At 39.5% G+C, this 16,115-nt stretch overlaps 1 protein-coding gene and 1 non-coding gene across 2 annotated transcripts in view; one reads left to right on the forward strand and one right to left on the reverse strand.

Moving 5' to 3' along the window:
- Nucleotides 1-16,115, reverse strand: part of HS3ST5 (heparan sulfate-glucosamine 3-sulfotransferase 5) — a 212,907-nt gene that overhangs the window by 145,917 nt on the left and 50,875 nt on the right. The window lies entirely within an intron of this gene.
- Nucleotides 767-887, forward strand: LOC133757264 (small nucleolar RNA SNORA26). Its single transcript, XR_009865635.1, has one exon. It is a non-coding gene; the product is annotated as a small nucleolar RNA SNORA26 (small nucleolar RNA).

Consider the following 16,115-nt stretch of genomic DNA (forward strand, 5'->3'; position numbering starts at 1 on the left):
AGAATTTAGAATTGATGCTGGAATGAATTAAGAATGTAGGGGCTGTTGGGATGGAATGAATTTATTTTGTATATGAGAAGTACATGCATTTTGGAAGGATAGGAGTGGAATGTTATGGACTGAATGTTTTTGTCCCTCCCTTAAACTTTTTTTTATTTAAAGATTATTTATTTATTTGAAAGGCAGAGTTACACAGAGAAGGAGAGGCAGAAAGAGAGGTCTTCCATCTGCTGGTTCACTCCCCAATTGGCCGCAACAGCTGGAGCCAGAAGCCAGGAACCTCTTCTGGGTCTCAGACAGGTGCAGGGGCCCAAAGACTTGGGCCATCTTCTACTGCTTTCCCTGGCCATAGCAGAGAGCTGGATGGGAAGTGGAGCAGCTGAGACTTGAACTAGCCCCCATATGCGATGCCAGCACTGCAGGCAGTGGCTTTACCTGTTACGCCACAGTGCTGGCCCTGCTCTAAACTCTTAATGCTGAAGTCTTAACTCCCAATGTGTTGGTACTAGGAAGCAGACAATTAGGAATAATTAGCAGATAATTTGGGAGATAATTAGGTCATGAGTGTAGAACCCTCCTAAATAGGATTAGTGCCTTACACAAGAGACGCCACAGTCTTCTCTTTCTGCCATGTGAGATTATAGCAAGAAGAACAGCTGTCTAAATGAGGATGTGGCTCTCACCAAGAACCCAACCCTGCTGGCACCCTGATCTTCAACTTCTAACCCAAGAATTGTAAGAAATATGTGCTTAATCACCCTTTCCTGTGCCCTTTTAGAGCTGACAAAGTGCTTTAAGAGGCTAACACAGAAGGGGAAAGTAAATCTCCATAAAGCCCAGAGAAGAGATTGTCGTCTCTTCTTTGGATCCTATCTGGAGTCACAATTACAAAAAAGAAAAAAAGAATGATGAGTATTAGCATACATCTGCTTTGTTTTCTCTATTGTCCTTCACTGTCAGCTGTCCTCTGGCAGTTTCTTGGTCCTTTAGATTGCTTTAAGTTTAATTATAACAATACTCAATATAAAACCATCCAAACTTGGAAAACACTCGTGTAAATGAAACAATAAAACACATTCACAATCTTAACACTCTTTAAAAAAAGAAAGAAGTGTTTATTATTTAAGCCATCCAGCTCATGGTATTTTGTTATGGCAGCCCTAACTGAACAAGATACAGCCTAACAGAACCCTTCTTTGTATGTGATTACAAATCATGGTCTCTTCACCAACTACTGGGCTTGTCACCTGTCCCATAGGGAATTAATATGTCACTTTCTCAAGGTAAGACTCCCTTGACTTAAACCACATCTCTTTTTAGGAGGGCTTATGAAAGATTAAACAAAAGTTCTCATTATAACATTCAGCACAATTCATAGGTACATATCTATGTAACTGCATCATATCTGTCTCACTCCTTGAGGTATAAATGTCAAGCTAAGATGAAGAAAGTCTTTTAATTTGGTCTTTGTTTTTTTAAGATAACAAAGATATCTCAAACAGATAGACCTGTGTGCCTCTTCAGAAAAAATACCAACTCCCTGTCCATTGTAACACTGTTTTCAGTTTCCCAGAAACAAGTACATCTAATTTTTGTAGACGAATTTCTAGAGTTTTTTACTATATTTGCAAATATTTATATATGACTTTTGGCTTAGGAATTGGTTATTGACTTTCCTCTTGGGAAACAGTGCCCTGCTACACTTACTGCACAAACACTCTCCATCATCCAGTTCTCTGATTACAATAGCGATTACAATAACTATTATTAATACATTATTACTGTTAAAAGGACTATTCTCAGATGAGTCACATCCTGGTAGACTATCTATTAATTTCCTTTATTTGAAAAAATCTCTGAGTCTTCTACCCAGTTCCATTCTAAAGTAAGTGTTGCACAGATGTCATCCTGGGGTTTCTGATGCTTTCTCTCAAATTAAATTCTATGATTTTTGATTCTTTAAATCCTATGTATTCTATTTTGTTTGGTTCTGTAAATCCTATGTATTCTACTTTGTTTCTCTCTTATTTGGTGAATTACATCCTACAAGGTCTTGTTGAGAAAGAATACATTTATGGTAGAATTTTCTGAGTGGTGTATATCTAAAAACAAATCATTTTATAAGATATGTAAATAATTTTCCTTCTAAAGTTTGGAGGTATTTATCAGCTTCTAGCTAGTCAGTACTGTTATTGAGAAGTCTCATGCCATTTTGATAATTTATCCACATTTTATTAAATCTGCATTTTTGTTATAGAATTTCTTAAGATTTTCTTTGTCCCTAGTGTTGTAGAATTTTTTTCTAGATCTAATTCATTCATTTGAAAGGCAGAGTTAACAGAGAGAGAGAGAAAGGGAGACACATACACAAACACACAAACATATACACACAGAGGGGAGAGAGAGAGAATGCCTTCCATTTGCTGTTTCACTCTCAAAATGCCTGTAATGGTCAGGGCTGGGCAGGCCAAAACCAGTAGCCTGTAACTCCATGAGTTTCCCAGGTGGGTGGCAGGGATCTAAGGACTTGGGTCATGTTTCCCTGCTTTCCCATGTGTATCCACAGGGAGTGGTATTCAAACTGGCACTCTCAACCTGCTGTACCACACTGCCAGTCCCTGGCGGGTCTGTTTTCTTTGGGGAATTCCTAATCTTAGTTTCCTTGGGGTTTTTTTGTTTGGGACTGATCAAATATCCTAGGGAAGACTCTTTGAATATACTTCCTGGAAGAATTAGATCACCAAAATTCTGAGTCCAGTGAGAAAGAAGCATGTGGGTCTCAAGATTCTGTAGGTAAATGTTTAGTTTCATCCATCATTTTCAGTATGTATCACCTCTTCTTTAGTGTGCCTGATGTTCCCAAGACCACCGACCCTGCTTTTCCTTAGTCACAGAATAAAATTTCAGTGTACCAGATGCATAGATGAAGGAAGGAGCCTGCTGTTATTAAGCTCATCTTTCACCCCAATTCCTGAGACGCATAAAGAGGCCATTTCCTTAGTATTTGGGGGAATATTTTGATAGAAGCTGGACTGCTTCTAGCTTTTCACACTATTAGTTTTAGAATTTAGCTTTTCAGGTTTACTAAACTGGTTGATGTTTACATCTGCTTTGTAGCTTAAGTTATTTGTGCTATTATCTGCTATCCCATACTGTTTGGCTTTATAAATTTGTAAATTAATTATTCTTTAAATCTTTCATTGATGATTTGGAAAGTAGTTAGTATACCACAACTAGCTTGCTAACTAACCATGGCTTCCTCAGCCGTGCAGTGCCAGTCACTTAGGAGGTCCCTGTAAGTATCTGATAACAAACTGAAGGAATCATCACCATGTGGACTTCTTTTCATCCTCTTCATGTGAATAAGGCTCTCCCAATTAAGCAAAGTCTCTAGATTGGTCCTATTCAGGTATTCCCAAATATTACAAGATATTAATATTCTTACCATCTTAATGTAAGCTGTGAATGCAAATCTTTGGTCTTTTAGAAATTTGTTATTGTGAGGATAACTCATTGATGCAAATGCACCACCTAGAACAGAATCCCAGTCTCCAACAACAACAGAAGCTTGTCTGTGTTTGATAGTGCCATCTGTCCTGGTCTCCACTTAACATGTATATTAGTTGTTTGAAGAGATTCTTGGATGATGAAGGTCACTTTATTGCAGCCCTTTGAGTTTGGGGTCATCACGGATAACCTCAAATGACAGCTGTGGCCAAACAGAAAATGACTTCAACTGTTGAAAAATGCCCTTGGTCCAGACTTAATGGTGACCTAATAACATTAAATATAGAAAATAAAGGGCAAAGGAGAACATGAACTCACAAAAGGATCCCAATGCATATATCCTGACAGATTTTCCTTTTGTAACAAATTCTTCAAGATGTATATTCCACATACTTGTGTTTTCTTTTCTGTTCTCATTCCTTATGGTATTTTCAATCATGAAGTAATACTTACTATAAAATGAAAATATACTTAAAGTTGATTACTGTCACTCAATTCTGCTTTATTGGCTAGTAACACAGAATGCTATTCTTAAGATCTTTCAATCTACTTAAAGAAAGAATGTATTAAGATAGGTCTTTTGTTTTATTACAGAAATAATGAAACAAATGTCAACAATATATACTTGTACATTCTGAAAAAAAGTCCTATATAGAGGGCAGGAAGAAATTTTATAAGAATATACTTCCTTGAGAATCATCTTTTTAAAAAATATCTTATTTATTTATTTGAGAGGTAGAGCTACAGACAGTGAGAGGGAGAGACAGAAAGAAAGGTCTTCCCTCTGTTGGTTCACTCCTTAAATGGCCACAACGGCTGGAGCTGTGCCGATCTGAAGCCAGGAGCCAGGTGCTTCCTCCTGGTCTCCCACGTGGGTGCAGGGGCCCAAGCACTTGGGCCATCTTCTACTGCTTTCCCGGGCCACAACAGAGAGCTGGATTGGAAAATGGGCAGCCAGGACCAGAATTGGCACCCACATGGGATGCCGGCGCCGCAGGCAGAGGATTAATCTACTGTGCCATGGCACCAGCCCCAAGGATTATCTTTAAGTAGATAATTCCTAGGTGTCAAAAATAAAATTATGGATGTTGGCCAAGTACCAGAGACTTTATCTGCACTTTAGGTACAGTACTAGCCCAAAAAGAAGAATAATTAGGTATCATCAAACATCCCCACACTCATTGCCATGCAATGCCAAAAGCTGGGGATAAACATGCTCATTGAGGGGACTGTTTTCTGAGGAAGATGTTGGTCCTGCCCACTGTGGCCCCCTGGCCTCCCTCCACTCTGGGCTCCAATGGCTGTCTTTGAGCACGCTGCCTGATTAGACTCCTTAATTTCTGTGAGAAAAATCTACCATATTTTCATTGGATTGGTAATAAAAGCACATGTATCTTGACAACACAGTCACTTAAATTTCAGATTCTTCCAAAGATTATAACCTTGAACTCTGTTCCCAGATTTTTTTCCAGAGGGAAAAACTGGTACACGATTTTCAGTATCTTACAGAAACAGTTATCTGTTCTTCAAGAGACAAAATACTTTTCTGGCACTAGCATTGAAACTGAATTTTTCATGGCATCATTATGTAAGAAATAATACACTGAATATTAAGTAACAATGTATATTATTTTTAGACAGAGTTTTAAAACTTCCAGAAATGTTTTTCACATGTTATTTTTCTATCATCTTCAGTAAGTGGAGGGCACAGAATTATAGCAATTTTTGGAAGAACATTGTTGAGACTTAATGTATGTACATAGATTTTTAAATAACTTGATGATGATGACTGTGAATACTTCCAGGGTATGCATTACGTACTAGATGTTGTGTTAAGCACTTTATACACAGGAACTCATTTAATCTTCCTAATGACTGCAGGAGGTAGACAGCTGTGATCATCCCTTTTTACAAATGAGGGTTTTGTCTCATAGTGAGGTTGGTATCTCACTTAACAACACACTGTTGTCAAGTTGTGAGAACCTGAGTCTGAAACTGTCTATTTAAGGTACATTACATTTTTTGGGGGGGGCACATTTTTCTCCTTTTTAAAATATCACTTCTTCTACATAGGAGTTTAATTTTTTTTATGGTGTTGAATAGTGGTACACTGAAAACTAAAGCAACACACAGGAGCAATGGTGGAATTTTGCTTTTAAAAAAATTTAGGATACTGCCTGTGTTCTAAAGTGAGGGCCACAGATTATTCAGCCAGAGATCTCAGAACTGTACAGTTGGAGAAAATTAAGCCTAGAGTCATAGCTTCTACCCTAGGATTATAAAGTAAACAGAACTAAGTTACTCAATGCCAGTAAAAACTACAAGTTACTACAATTTCTCTCTTTTTTCTTTAAAGATTTATTTATTTATTTATTTGAAAGTCAGAGTTACACAGGGAGAGGGAGGGAGAGGGAGAGAGAGAGAGAGAGGGAGAGAGAGAGAGAGAGAGAGAGAGAGAGAGGTCTTCCATCCACTGGTTCACTCCCCAGATGGCCGCAACGGCCAGAGCTGCAGAGATCTGAAGCCAGGAGCCAGGAGATTCTTCTGGGTCTCCCATGTGAGTACAGGGGCCCAAGGACTTGGGCCATCTTCTACTGCTTTCCCAGGCCGTAGCAGAGAGCTGGATTGGAAGAGGAGCAGCCGGGACTAGAACCGGCGCCCATATGGGATGCTGGCGCTTCAGACCAGGGTGTTAACCCACTGCGCCACAGTGCCGGCCCCTATAATTTCTCTTAAAGATGTCATACGAGCTATAATAGCACAGAATATGATTTTATTATTTTTATCCTTTTGCTATATCCATGGATTCCATACAAGATTACTATACTCTAAATTAAAAAAAAAAAAAAAAAAACTTAACTTGAAAGCACAGATGTGTCTGTGAGGTTTCTTTTCCATTTTTTTTTTCCAGATTCTGTTGTGCTACTGTCACAGCAGTCATTATTGAACCAGGACTAAGTAGTTAATGCTCTGCCTGTGTCTTCACAGAACACATTAAATCAGCAAGTTCCTATTAATCATTAATACATAGAAAGCTGGAGATCAAAGCTACCTGCTTCTTGACTTAAGGAACAATGATGGAAGAACAGATATACCTAAATAAACACAAATGTATACATGCACACATAGATTTAAAAAAAAAAGTTTTTAACAGTTTGATGATGATAACTGTGACTACTCAAAAGGACTTATTGTATGCAATATTATATAAACATATCCAAGTCTATTTATATAAATATGTATATTCATATTATTGTGCTATGGGAACATATAAGAATACATCTTTTGAGGCAAAAATTGATTGAAAAGGAAATCCTCATTGATGAAGTGATACATGAATTATACTTTGAAGGGTAAATACTAAGTCATAAGATAGACCTGGTGAGCCAAAGCAAAGAGAAACCTCAGGCAGCACAAAGAGCCTGGTGATTCTAGTCGACTGTGATGGCTATTGTACCGTATGTTTATGACGCACGTCACAGAGGCACAAAGGCCGACTCTCACATCTTCTGCCTGGTTTGAACCTTGGCACTGACCTTGGACAAATTCCTTCTTACCTTCTTGGTGTTGTAATTTCTTTAATTATAGATCAGAGAAAATAATAGTATCCAAACTGTAGAGCTTTGAGCGTTAAATCAAATAATATATAAAGCCTTTAGTGTAACTCCTGGCAAATAACAGACATTCAATAGATGTTAGCTGTTCACTATTATTACTCTAAAGAGACAAGGAATTGGTAAGTAATCAATATCACTAGGAAGAGTGAAATTTCCTCCACATATGTCTTCACAGTAACAGTAAGCAATATTAGACAGTGTTTATAGATTCCTTTGCACAGGTGTTCTCTTTTTTTTTTTTTTTTTAACTTTTATTTAATGAATATAAATTTCCAGTGTACAGTTTATGGATTACAATGGCTTCCCCCCCCCATAACTTCCCTCCCACCTGCAACCCTCCCCCCTCCCGCTCCCTCTCCCCTTCCATTTGCATCAAGATTCATTTTCAATTCTCTTTATATACAGAAGATCAATTTAGTATAAAGATTTCAACAGTTTGCACCCACATAGAAACACAAAGTGAAACATACTGTTTGAGTACTAGTTATAGCATTAAATCACAATGTACAGCACATTAAGGACAGAGATCCCACATGAGGAGCAAGTGCACAGTGGCTCCTGTTGTTGACCCAACAAATTGACACTCTAGTTTATGGCGCCAGTAACCATCCTAGGCTGTCGTCATGAGTTGCCAAGGCTATGGAAGCCTTCCAAGTTTGCCAACTCTGATCATATTTAGACAAGGTCATAAAAGACAGAGTGAGGATAGTAACCAATGATCCTAAGAGTGGCATTTACCAGGTTTGAACAATTATACAGCATTAAGTGGGGAAGAGGACCATCAGTACACACAGGTTGGGAGTAGAGCCATTGGTGGTAGAGTAGAGGTTATGATTACAAAGGAATGAGGCCCAAGTGCACTAGACAGGGCCTAGAACAAAGGACAGAGTCATTATTAGAGGAGCTAAGAAAGGTGCTGTCTAAGCTACAATTAAGTTTTCTGATTGAGAGGCAAATAGAACCTGATAGAAGGGGCTTGATAATAATCTGGTGGGCTTTAGGCCTTGTAAATTCAGAGGCCCAGACCTATCTATCTCTTCACATGGGGTATATCCTAAGGGAGGTGTGAACCTCCTAGGGGAAGGCACTCTGTTGACTTTCATTACTTGGCTGGCCTGGGAGGAGAGCTGGCCAGGTAAAGGCAGGTGGCATCTCTAACAAGAAATTTACAGTTCTGCCTGCAATGTTGCTGACCCTACTTGACCATCCCCTCAGCTGCAGTGGTCACTTTGGAAGTTGGGCTGAGTGAAGGGCTTTTCAGCTTAGAGCCAATAAGATCTGTGGCTCTGACCTGGGCATCCTTCGACTCCAGGGCAGGTCCATTTCCAGTGATCCAACTCTTGGCAGAGCTGCCAGGGCTCTTCACAAGCTGACTTCTGCTGAAGCCCAGGCTTACCACATTGAAAGCCACTGCAGTGGACTGGCCTGTTGGGTCTCCTTGAGGGCAGATCACTGTACAGATCAGCCATTAATAGGCCTGCCACCCATTGCTTCTGATGCCGAGCTTTCTTTTCCTCCTGGTTTGTGTTAAAGCAGACCAGAGGATGCAAGTCAAGGGAGTGCTCAAGTCCCATCTCTAATCTTCGGTGGCCTGAACTACAAGTCTCTAGTCACAGGCATGTTCTGTAGTAGTTTTTCTAAGGTAGACAATGCCCATGAGGAAAATTATATTCTCACTTAAAAACTTTCTTTCCCTTTGGTCTGAAAGGGAGGTTTTTTCTACTTACTGTATACTTCGCTGATGGCGAAGTGAATCTAGCTATGAGATTATTATTTGATTTCTTATTTTGGCTATGCTATTGCAGAAAAATGTTAGCCATCTCTTTTATAAGGTCTAAAGATTAAATTGTGCATCCTACAGATTCCTTCATAATAGAATTAGTTTCCTACCTTGAAGAGAATAGAGAAATGAAAGAACAAGTTGGGCTTAGAATAGAGAAATGAGGGAGCAAGTCCTAGATTGCTTGCTGACAATAGCAATATCACATGAATACTTAGCAAACCGTTTCAACCATTAGATAACAACTTAAGAAAACATTTACCAGAAGGTCCAATGCCTTCTATAAATTTTAAGAATCATGTATTTGAAAACACCTCTTAAATATCTAACATGGTGTAGTTTGTTTAGCCAGTAAACTTAAGCACAACCATCTAAAATGTTTTTAGTTTCTTTCTACCAACAAGTCTAAAACATATGATACACAGATTCAGGTCACTCAAATTAAAATGTATCTTTGATTGATTTTAGCAGCTTAAATTTATGGACAATCTTATCTATAAGCCATTTAAAATAAAACTCTTAATAAAATTTCCCCATGTGGACATACAATATGTACACACATATAATATAGCATAATAGACCAATATAGCAATTTTAATAATAGCTTTTAAAATCTTTAACTCTTTTTGTAGATTGCCAATTGATTTGAATTGCTTTTTCTTTTTAGTAACCTCAGTTAACCATACTTTCTCTCAGTTGGTACTGTTAATACATTATTGGCTTCATCTGTTTACAGAGCCATCCCAAAGTACTGAATACAATAAAAGTGGCTGGAAAAAGTCCATAGGAACCTATAGGAGGACAGCTAAACACGGAACCAACAACGCTTTAGTTTTATGAGCAGCAGATCATATATAACTGTGGATGACAAAAGACTTTAAGTCGCCATGTTTAAAATTATAAACTCATAACCAACAAGAGGCACTTGCTTACTTCACAGTATTTTTGAAAGCACCTGTAGGATTTTACAAGTATTTAACCCTAAATTTAGGCCTCTAGGGCTTTCTCATTAAGATAACTATCATGTCTAGTAACACAAGATCATTAGACTTTTTAATTCTCAAACATTTGTATTAATAGCATTTTCCATTATAGAAACTTAAAGTCTGGTACCACATCACATCTTGACAGTCCTTCTAATATACTCCAAATAGACTGATTAGTTGGTGTCTCTATAAGATGAGAGACATAGGTCCTTCGATTTTTTCAGTTGGGCCCAAACTGGAAAAACCAAAGTCCAGGATTTACTGGAAATTTTAGAGACCAGATTGTTTGAAACTTTGATTTTTTGAATGCCTGTCAAGAATGCCAAGAAGGCTCAAAATCCAAAATATCTGGTTGAAATAAGATTTCTTAAAATCATGACATAACATAGACCAAATTTGATCATTGTTACAAGGTGATTATTCAAATTTTTGAAAAAAGCACATATTTAAATAACCCATAGCTCTTAATAAAAATTCAGCTGTTTTTGAACAATTAGAATTTAACAGACATCAAGAGAACATAATAGATTACTTTAACACATTGCTTCAACAGAGCATCAGAGTTTAATTCTATGTCAAAGAGAAATTGAGCTTCCTGTGATCTTTTGCTGTGAGGTTTCCTTCCTTTACCTTCTTTCATATTGGTGACCATGTTTCTGTGTTTCTGTGTGTAACACATCTTTAAGCATCTTTTTCAGGGCAGGATGAGTGGCAACAAATTCTTTCAGTTTCTGTTTGCTATGAAAAGTCTTAATTTCACCTTCATTCACAAATGAGAGCTTTGCAGGATATAGTATTCTGGGCTGGCAGTTTTTCTCTCTTAGTACCTGGGCTATGTCTCGCCATTCCCTTCTAGCTTGTAGGGTTTCTGATGAGAAGTCTGCTGTGAGTCTAATTGGAGATCCTCTAAGAGTGATCTGATGTTTCTCTTTTGCACCTTTTAGGATCTTTTCTTTATGTTTCACTGTGGTGAGTTTGATTACAACATGTCGTGGTGAGGATCTCTTTTGGTCATGTTTATTAGGGGTTCTATAAGCTTCCTGTACTAAGATGCCTCTGTCCTTCTCCAAACCTGGGAAATTTTCTGCTAGTATCTCACTGAAAATGCCTTCTAATCCTTTCTCCCTCTCCATGCCTTCAGGAACTCCTAACCCAAATGTTGGGTTTTTTAATAGTATCCTGTAGATTCCCGACAATATTTTTTAGATTTCTAATTTCTTCTTCTTTTCTTTGGTTTGCCTGTTTCCTTTCCTGTTCTCTGTCTTCTAAGTCTGATATTCTCTCTTCTGCTTCGCCCATTCTGTTTTTAAGGCTCTCTAATGTGTTTGTCATTTGATCTATTGAACTCTTCATTTCATTATGATTTCTAGTCACTATCAGAGTTTCTTGTTCCACTAGTTGTTTCATTTCATTTTGATTCCTCCTTAATATTTCACTTTCACGAGAGAGATTTTCTACCTTGTCCATTAAGGATTTCTGTAGTTCAAGAATTTGTTTTTGAGAACTTCTTAATGTTCTTATCAATTTTTTGAGATCCGCTTCTTGCATTTCTTCGATCTCATCATCTTCATAATCTTGAATTGGGGTGTCTTTTTCATTTGGGGGCGTCATAGTTTCTTCCTTGTTCTTGTTAGCTTGGTTTTTGCGTTTGTTGTTTGGCATGTTGGAGATATTTGGTTTCTTCACTGTGGTGTTTTTTCTTGTTACACTATGGCTCTATATTAAGTGGACTGTCTGCTTTCAGTGGAGCCTTAGAGGCTTGAGATGAGTGTGGACTGAGAGCTGTGTTTGGTTCCTCAGGGTTGAGGGTGTGTCAAGGATGACACTCCCAGGTTAGGTGTGGTAAATCTCTCTTTCTTTTTTTGATTTAAAAGGGAAGTAATTCCGCACAGCTGAACGTAATTGGAGGTAGTTAGCAGGCAAATGATATACCCACAGGAGCCAGAGATCGGAAGCTCTTTCCCAAGGGCCACACAGGGAATCTCTGCTGCCCTCAGTGTGGGCTCCAATTCTCCTGCAGTCTCCCACTGGGTTGCCAAGTTAGATGCTAATCTCCTGTTATTTCACCCCTCCCCCCAGAGTCAGGTTTTTCTGCTAGGCTCAGGGCTGGTGCAGACCTGAGGTCGCCCTGCTTATGACGTATGTCCAAAATGGCGCCTGCTCTGTCTTGCTCGCCTGTGAGAGGTGAGCGGAGAGAGAGAAACTTGTGTCCGTATCAGTCACTTTTTTTATTTTTTTTTCTCTCTCTTCTAGTTAGCCTGGTGAACTTTTCCCCACGGAGTTTCAAGCCTCGTTCCCTCTAGCCTCCTCTTTCCGCTTGCCCGCTGGTGTCTCGGGCTATGGAGCTTCGGCTCACCTCGCGTTCCAGCGCTGGTGCGTTGAGTCTGCCGCTGCTGTCCCGAACTTGGGCTCCCACGCTCTCCACGCAGGTCCACTGTGAATCACTAGTTCCGGAAGAGTTTCCTCTGCTGTTTCATCCCCTACTCTTCCTTGACCCTGCAGTATCTCCACTTATATTAAACTTTCTCTCCCCCCAGACTAAGTGTGCTTCCTGCCTATTCCGCCATCTTGCCGCCTCTGGTGTTCTCTTCTATATATCAGCAAGCTGTTCCTGGAAGGCCTTATCCCAACTCAGATACTCTAAATGGTGTCGGAATAGCTGTTTCATAGTCCATGTAAGCATTCAGATCTCCTAAATCAGAAAGTCATACTGTCATAGATACATTATACACATGCTTTAGAAGGAAAAAAAAATGTATGTATCAGAACATTTAAGGTTTGTCTTTTGAAGGAAAAATCAATTGAGAGGAACAAGTTCTCATGAGAGCTGGATAACTCAGAAATCAACCTCGTAATTTTAATGGAATTGACTTCAGTATCATATCTTTACATTGACTAAATCTCGGTAATAGGATGGAAGAAGGATTTGAAAAACTTAATTTTCTAAAATCCGGATACCTTTAGCTGAAACAATATTAGGTGATTTTATTCATTGCAGTAGAAACCATTTCAAGATACAAAGAAAGTTGCAGGACACACTACTCTCACTGTTAGATTTCCTACCCCACCACTTTCCACGTGTGCTTTAAGTCATTAAGCCCAGGGAACCACCAAGAAATTGCTTTTTGAACATCAGCAAAATTAGATGGATCTACTTCTACAGAGATGAAATTCAACAGAACAGACTTAGTTCTATGATCCAGAGGTTTTTTCTAGTTTCCTAGATCAAGTCATCTGAGAAGATGAGAGAGAATCATTTCCGGGGAGGGAGGGAACAGCAACCAAAGGAATGTTCCCTGTACACTAGAAGAAATGGGTTGCATATGAGTAGAAGTCAAATTGAGGGGCTATGGACAGATCAGATCCCCTGCCCATGACAGTAAGGAGGTAAATGTGTGAATTACTGTCATAAGCAAACAGGGAGTGGTTGAGTCAGGCTTGGAGTGTGCTATTTTAAAAAGGTATGCATTTTTTGGTTTTTTAAGTAAAGCATTGTACAAGGCAAACTAAACAAACCTGTGTCCTGGGCTATGGTTCTGTATTATGATCCTTTGGGTTAATGGTCTCTGGCATATGCTGAGAGGAGAGAAAACATAATGTGGGGGTAGAACTGGTTATGTCATGTGTTAATAATACACAATTTCATAGAATAATGGAAGGGACACAGTTTCTAGCTGTGTCTCCTCAGGCAGGATATGGGTAAAATTTAGTTCTTAATCTTTTTATTAAATTAGAGGAATTAGTATCAGGGCCTGTGTTCTCTGGTTTGGGCTATTTGCTCTTAGGACCTTCTGTTTTGTATTTGGGTTGTGGTGGAGGTGGGGTATAGCATAGGAGAATAAAGGTCTCTTCCAACTTGTCCCTCCACTCTGTGGGGCTTTTGGGAAGAGATATAGCTTTGTTTACCACATTTTATTTCTTTATGTGTACTCTTTACTTTGGAAGGCAAATGAGAAATGTATTGCCCAATTTCCAATGATAGTCAAAGAATCCATGAACACTCCTTGTGAAGGCTCCTCCCTTAATACCTTGAAAAAACTCAACTACAAGCATTGTCTCAAGCACATTTGGGTAGCTTGGGACCCCACACAATTTTCTGTTTTATTTTTTAAAAATTTTAAAGGTTTATTTATTTACTTGAGAGGCAGAGTTACAGACAGAGAGAGGGAGAGGCAGAGAGAGAGAGATCTTCCATCCGCTGGTTCACTCCCCAAATGGCTGTAACGGGCCAGAGCTAGGCCAATCCAAAGCCAGGAGCCAGGAGATTCCTCCGGGTCTCCCACGTGTGAGCACTTGGGCCATCTTCTACTGCTTTCCTAGGCCACAGCAGAGAGCTGGATCAGAGGTAAAGCAGCTGGGACTCAAACTGGTGCCCTTATGGAATGCCAGCAACTACAGGTGGATGCTTAACCTATCACCCCACAGTACTGGGCCCCCAAATGTTTTTTTTTTTAAAGTATCTCAAAATTCCATAGTTGAGTCTTAATTATAACATGTGAAAATTACTCATTATGGACTTCAAAAAACAAACATGGCACTATATGATTTTTTTTTATTAAAGTTACTGATTTATTTAATGGTGTTTCTGAAAGTTTTTTTTTTTTTTGTCAGGCAGAGTTAGACAGTGAGAGAGAGAGAGAGAGAGAGACAGAGAGAAAGGTCTTCCTTCCATTGGTTCACCCCCCAAGTGGCTGCCATGGCCAGCGCGTTGTGCCGATCTGAAGCCAGGAGCCAAGTGGTTCCTCCTGGTCTCCCATGTGGGTGCAGGGCCCAAGCACTTGGGCCATCCTCCACTGCCTTTACGGGCCACAGCAGAGAGCTGGACTGGAAGAGGAGCAACCGGGACAGAATCTGGTGCCCCAACTGGGACTAGAACCCAGGGTTCTGGCACTGCAGGCGGAGAATTAGCCTAGTGAGCCGAGGCGTTGCCTTTTTATTTCTTTTTTGAGGTGAGCATCTGGTGTCACTGGGAAGGAGAAACTAAATCCTGGCAATGTTGTGAATGAAAACACAATATTTCCAGAAAGGCATGAGTAGGTGTTTGGCCTAGCAGTTAAGATGCCAATTAGGACGCGGATGTATCTGAGTTTGGCTCTTGGCTCCTGATTCCAGTTTCCTGCTAATGTGAACTCTGGGAGGCAGCAGGTGGTGAGTCAAGTAGCTGGGTCTCTGTCACCCTTGTGGGAAACCTGGACTGAGTTCCAGCTCCCTTTTTCTACTCCTCCTCTAATAGCCCTGTGGATTTGCACATTCTCTCTCTCTCTCTCTCTCTCTCTCTCTCTCTCCTCCTGTTCCTCCTCCTCCTACTCTTTTTCAAATAATTGAGGGAGAGAGAGAATAGAGACAGAGACTGAGATAGAACTGAGTAAAATGTTCTTTTAGGGGCCAGCACAGTGGTGCAGTAGGTTAATTTTCTGCCTGCAGTGCTGGCAACCCATATGGGCGCCGGTTTGAGTCTTGACTGTTCCACTTCCGATCCAGCTCTAGTCTATGGCTTGGGAAAGCAATAGAAGATGGCCCAAGTGCTTGGACCCCTGTACCCTCTGGGAGATCAAAAAGCTCCTGGCTCCTGACTCCTGGCTTTGGATCAGTCCAGCTCTAGCCGTTGCTGCCATGTGGGGAGTGAACCAGTGGATGGAAGACCTCTCTCTATCTCTGTCTCTACCTCTCTCTGTAACTCTTTCAAATAAATAAAAATAAATTAAAAAATAAAAAAAAATCTATGGTCAAATAACTCTGATAATGCTGAAAAATATATTTCTTGGAATTTGATAATGCAAATAAGCAAATTAAGTCTTTACCTAACTGATTTTTTTACAAAAGGGCTCAGACCATACAGTGGAGTAAAGATAACCTCTTCAAAATATGGTGCTGGCAAAATTGGATTTATATCTGTAGAAGAATGAGATTAGATTCATATTTCTTATGATATATAAAAATCAACTCAAGATGGATCACAGGCTTACATTTAAGACCTGAGACTATGACATTGCTGAAAGAAAATGTAGGGGAAACATGCCAAGATATTGGCGTAGGGGAAAACTTCTTGGGTAATATTCCCCCCCCCACCCCCCAAAGCACAGGCAACAAAAGCAAAACTAAACAAATGGAACTATATCAAACTCAGAAGCATGCAACAGTATGTGAAAAAATATTTGCAAATTATCTATCTGACAAAGGGTTAATACCCAGAATATATAAACAACTTAAAAAACTCAACACAAA

The sequence above is a fragment of the Lepus europaeus genome, chromosome 3 (assembly GCF_033115175.1).
Source record: "Lepus europaeus isolate LE1 chromosome 3, mLepTim1.pri, whole genome shotgun sequence".
Taxonomy (NCBI): Eukaryota; Metazoa; Chordata; class Mammalia; order Lagomorpha; family Leporidae; genus Lepus; species Lepus europaeus.